Below are 6,021 nucleotides of genomic sequence, written 5' to 3'. Positions count from 1 at the left end.
CAAAGAGCAGTTTCATAACCCTAGTTCATATGGAGGAGCGCTTGCCCTAACTGCCACGCCTTGCCGTGGTGATCACAGAGCAACGCAGCAGAGGTGCTGGCAGAAGAGCTGACATACCCTTGTGACCACAGAAACCATGTCTGCCTGTGACAGAGAAGCCTCACCACAAGCATCAGCTGTGATCACCATCTACACTTCCAGGGGAGGATTTGGGGTTTTCACTAGAGATTGGGCCCACGCCACAAAGCTCAGACCTAGAGTAGATCTGATTCGTAACACTCTCCCTCCCCACCAGTTTGGGTTGTTTGGAGCTGGGTCCCAGTTTGCCCCATTACTGAGAAGGACATGAGCCTTGAAGTTCAGATCCAAACTTCCCCAAAGCTGCAGGGGGAGTGTCTGGGTTTGGTGACCCAATTCTCTATTTTCTTAGCACATCTAGCTTTGCAAGGAAAGCACATTGCAGAGTTGTACAGTAGTATATCCATGACAATTCACCCCGCAGCCCTGCCATGTCAGGCTGAGGTGGTTAAATTCCCTCTCATCCCAGGAAGGTGCTGTGTCCAGGGATATCATTCCACTCCCACTCCCCAATCCCAGCAAACAAGAAATCCACCAACATTTGGACTCATCTACACAGTCTAGGACCAGGGGCCTACCTGAATTCCCTAGGCATATTGGACCGTTCAGCTACATGATACATTTTCCTTCAGACCTGCAGCAACACTTCTTGCAGAAGCCATCCGGTACTGGGTCTTGCTCCTTTGTGGAATCCTAACAGAGAAGCACCTTGCGCAGAGACTAGCCACGGAGCTTCCAGCTTCTTAACAGTGGGGAGAGCTGGTGGTTTCTTGAAGGGACAAGCAGGAAGCCAGCAGTGGAAATGCAGGTAGGTAGGACACAGAGGGGAAGGGAGATGAGAACAGGCAGCAGGAAGAGCCAGCACAAAGGGAGAGCAATAGCAGAGATGGGGCATCACGTCTGGTGAGTCACAACTTGGGAGCAGAGAAGCACCATTCATGGGGCTAGGCATCCAGATGATTTCTTGCACCTGAGTTTTTCTGAGTCCAGCCAAAAACACTCTGTTTAACCTGGCTTCTGAAAGAAGTTTGCCCACTAGTGCAGCTCTGTGTAATCCAGAAGGGCTTTTCCACCTACTCATTTCCACCTTCCACTCAGGAGGGTATGGTTCTCATAGCCAGCTGGGGGAATCTCTTCATTTGCCCCAGCTGAGCCCTGCTGCTCTGGCAATCCCCCTAGAGGTGCAGCCTTCCTTCCACTGGCAAAGAAGAGATTAACCCTCTCCCTGCTGGCCCTGGGCAGGGCCTTGCTCTGCAGCGAGACAGAAGGGAGATGACAGGAAAGCCTACACCCTGCGGGGAGGGAGAGACCTCACAGGAGGAGGAAGAGAAATTGCACAGGAAAAGAAAGACAAAGGATCCAAAGAACCCAACTTCCTTATGTACAGCACTGGGCAATTTGTCAGTTGCACTCTGGAGATTTGTCACTTTCCATCAAGCACTAGTCACTATCAGGCTGGATGGACCACCACTCCAGTCCCATATGGCACATCCTAGGCACAAAGGAGAAGAGGTTAATTGTCCAGGACTGGATGAAGCTGTGGGTTTTGTTCCCCGCTGCTTTCCTGTACTGTTGTTTCCCCCTGAGCAAAGCGGGTGCGTGATGCTGCCCAAGCACAATGGTTGTGTTCTTACACCCATTTGTTGCCAGTGTCAGTGACACTACATGGCGTGAGGCAGGGGGAACCTGGCCCTAGATGAGGAGGGAGTGGCCTGCTGTTACAGCTCAGGTGTGATTATAAAGCAAAGAGAGCAAGGGCCTTAACAGTGTCCTTTCCTGGTGACTAAGCAGCAGATTTCACCCTCCAGTTCTCTCACTTAAAATAAATGAGCTGAATGGTATTAAAATAAATGAATGTTAAGTGAGTGCATGTCACTAATAAGGGATATGGTAGATAAGAGGTAACTATTCACACCCTCTCAAGGGACTCCAAGCTGCAGCCAGGACCAGAGGACCCACAAATGCAGTCAGACCGGGTGATGGGACAGTGAGGAAAAAGGGTACAGTGGGGTGTGGGAGGAGACAAATGGGGAACTTCCATAGGAGAAGGATCACATCTGGAAAGAGAAAGGAAGCGCCACTGACAAAGCTCAGGTCTGTCTTGTAGGAATTCACAGAAACGTGATGAATCAGTATGGAGCCGATGTTAGTGAGTTCATGAGAACAGAGGGCTCGGCCTCCGGCTGGTTAATACAACAGAGACGGATTCCCCAGCTCCCCTACCCAGAAATAGGGAAGAGATTTTGGAAGAGAGGGAGGAAAATGGTCTCTGGAGAGCTAAAAATACCAATCTTGTGCCCTCGGCTGATGTGTTTCTATGAGAATCCCAGAGCACTTTCATGAAGCCCCTGTGCTGGAGGAATTATTATGCCCATTGTACAGATAGGGAAACTGTTAAGTGATTTGTCCAAAGTCTTATTTCAAGTCAGTAGCAGAGGCAGGAATAGTATCTAGAAACCTTATTCTCCATCCACGTCAAGGGTTTAGGGGTGAATTTGGACTTAGATGTTCTGACTCCCAGACCCCAAACTCTAATCATTAAGGCATCAATTAGCAAAGAGCTTGGGCACATGTTTAATAGCAACCACGTGTTTAAGTCTATCCCCATTTAGCATTAAGTCCCATTGAAATCAATGGGAATTCAGCATATGTGTAATTGCTTTGCTGAACGGGGGCCTGAGTGCATTCCCTTGTCTCAAAGAAATGACGCACCCAGCACCCCAGGCAGTGTCTCTCCAGCCGCTGCAGGCTGCTGGTAAGTGCTGTTCATCTTTATCAGCCCCAGTTTTTGCTCGAGCACCAGCTCTGGTTGTTTGAATACTGCTCAATAATTATTCATTTTTCAGGCTCGCTGAGACAGCCCTTGATGTGGAAGGGGTTTTTTTAAGGTCTCTTCTGGGAAATCTTTGTAATTAATGACCTTTTAAAGTAAAATATAATTAAAAATAATGTGGACCACGTTGAACTCTATTTGCAAATTGCAGAGTTGGAGCTCAGAAGATTGCTCTGAGCTGGGGACAGGAGGGAAAGGGCTCGGTGGAGACCCCAGCTAAAGACTCACACCCTTACTGATATAGCCCAGCAAGTAGACAGTGTGGGATCTAGTCATTGTGGCCCTGCTGCTCCTACATGCAGCTAGGGTGGTACAAAGGGGCTACACAGGGAGAGGAAAGGCCCCCCTCTACTGGGAAAGCCCCCAGACCAGGATGACCCCATGTCCAGGCACCAGTTCTGCACTGCTGCTACCACAGCTGTGAGATCAGTGGACAGTCTGGGGATGACAGAGGCAGGACTGGGGTAGGAGGAGATGCAGCCAGGACCATTGGTGCAGCAGTATAGCTTAGGGCAGTCATGAGAGCCTGGACCAGAAGCAGACACAGTTCCTGCAGCCCCTGCTTAGGGGAGAGGCCCAAGATGCCTCCTCCTCTCTGTGTCTGCCTTGGCATCTGCGCAGGGATGAATCTAGCTCTTGTGTCTGCTCAACATACAGAGGCGTCTTCACACTTGCAGAGGGTTTGGCAGGCAGGGACAGGTCTGTACTTGCACATTCTCACGCAAGCCAACACCTCCAGGCTCTGCCTCCCTGTCCTTTTCTTCCTCTCCCTCTTTCCCCATCCTACCCCCTCCCCCGTGCCCTGGAGCCTAGATTTAAATATCATGATGTCAGCTGTGTTGATGGTGCTGCCCTCCTTCACACTCTCTCTCTCTGGCCTCATTTGGATTTTAAAACCATTTCTAATTCACAGGAAGTGTCAGGCACAGAAAAAAAAGCAAACCACCCGCGACTCGCTCCAGCTCTGTTTACATTTCCCTCCCAAGGGCCAATCAAATGGTCAGACACCTGCACAAGGCTGAGCGATGAGGTTTACATGGGGAAATTTTTGTCTGGGTTCCAAGTTCTCTCAAATATCCTCAGTCACTAGTCACAGCACCCTTTCGGTGCCCTTTTCTCCATTCGGTTAATCTCCCATGGACAGCCAGGCTGCGGCTGCACAAGGGAGTCAAGGAGTCTGAGGACGTTCTGACTTCGTTGGGCTGGACACCCAAGGTTATGCTGGTGCAGTGCTCCCAGGAGAGCAGCCTGCATTGGACTGATATGTCCATGCTTCCCCAGGGACTGGATGGGATGTGGCAAGGAGCGGATGGAGCCTTGGCTCCATGACCCCAACATGCTGGACAGTATTGCTACACCAATGTGCCAGGAGAAGTGTCCTGCACTGGATACAGACCTGGAGCAGGGTTCTTCCCCCTTGGAGCAAGGGGAAGCTGGAAGGCAGATTGCCACACTTAGGACGATTGAGTCCTAAGCTCCAGATCCTCAGAGGTATTTAGGTGCCTAATTCCCATTGATTTTGAGTATCAGGTGCCTAAATACCTTCTGAGGATCTCAGCCTAAGAGACTGAATCGTCAGGCCTTGCTGACACAAGTAGTCCTTAAACCACATGGCAAATTCTTTCAAGTCAATGGGATTTCTCAGGTGAGTAAAGGGTGCAGGATCAAACCCTCTTTTCCTGAGTTGCCTCATGCTTCTATGTTCAGAGCTGGGGAGAAATGCTGGATGCTCTGGTGCCGTCTCTTTGGCATGACCAGAAAGGAGCCTTACCCAGGGAAAGAACAGGGGTCAATCTTAATGGTCGTCAGTCTTCGGCCTCACCCATGCTGTTCCCAATGGACATCAATCCTGCTTGAGAGCAAGGTTCCTCCTCTCCTCATTAAAGAGAGGATTATAGACGGGACATTCAGTTCTGAGTTCTGCAAAAAGTGACCCAGTACTGTTCCCAGTGACACATACAATGGGGTTCCACAGGTGTAACAGAGAGAAAAATTGGTCCACTGAATCTTTGCTGGAGTTACTTTGTTCCCACACTGGACCAATTCTAAAGGGAAAGATGGCACTGGTCTGGGCCTCAGGACAGCTGGGTTCAAATCCTGCCTCTGCTGCTGTAGATTCTCTGTGTGACTCTAAGCAGGTCCCCTCACCTCGCTGCACCCTCATCTATAAAATGAGGGGACCAGCACTTCCTCCACCCCATCCAGGGCTGATGGGAAGATAAATATAGTGATGTCTGGGAGGTGCTCAGATTGTGATGGGGTCACACAGAGATAGGCAGACCTTTGCTAGGTGGTGGGGGCTGAAAGAAACTTATCTGAATGGATGGATTCTTCTAAGTCTTATCTGAATGTTTTTAAAAACCCAGTGAAGGAGAACCTGCATCCTGCACCTTTGTCAACGTATTCAGTCCCAAGTTACCCTTTTACAGAAATAGAGCACCACAGAAATATGCAAATAAGGGATGGCTCATTTAAATTTAATGCTGATGAGACGATCTTCCTTCTCCTTCCAGCAGAGAGCAGATGTTCTCATTTCACACAGGCAAAGTGCCTCTAAATCACTGCCCCAGCACTGAGGTGGACAGTGATGTCATTGTATATAGGTTATTAGTTATTATTTTATAGACAAACCTGACATTTTGCCTTTTAAACACACATTCAGCTGGAGCCTGGGCTTCTGCCACTGAAAATATCCTGGCAATTCTGCCATTAGCCTCCTTCCAAGCTTCAGAATGCTTTTTCTCATTGCACATAATTAAAACAGCACTTTGAGTTTTCAGCAGCTTGCTATGGCTTTATGATATCTCAGAACCAAGGGGGCACTTTTCACTTCAGTCTGGCTTAGATATGAACCAATCCTGAGAAAACTTGTGTGTATGTGTGTGTGTGTGAGAGAGAGAAAGTGTGTATGTGAGAAAAATGTGTGTGTGCACATGCGTGTGAGAAAGAAAGAGGGTGTATCTTGTGACAAAGTTCCTCCTCTACCTTGGTGGGTCCTGCACTTATTGGCAGATCTGCTCACCTCAGTGATCTTCCCCACAATCTGGATCAACTCCTCCTGTGTCTGATCAGGAGTTGGGAGGTTTTGGGGGGGGGGGGGCGGGGCCGGC

This window comes from Chelonoidis abingdonii, chromosome 13 (assembly GCF_003597395.2).
Source record: "Chelonoidis abingdonii isolate Lonesome George chromosome 13, CheloAbing_2.0, whole genome shotgun sequence".
Classification (NCBI taxonomy): Eukaryota; Metazoa; Chordata; order Testudines; family Testudinidae; genus Chelonoidis; species Chelonoidis abingdonii.
This window is presented reverse-complemented; position numbering follows the sequence as displayed.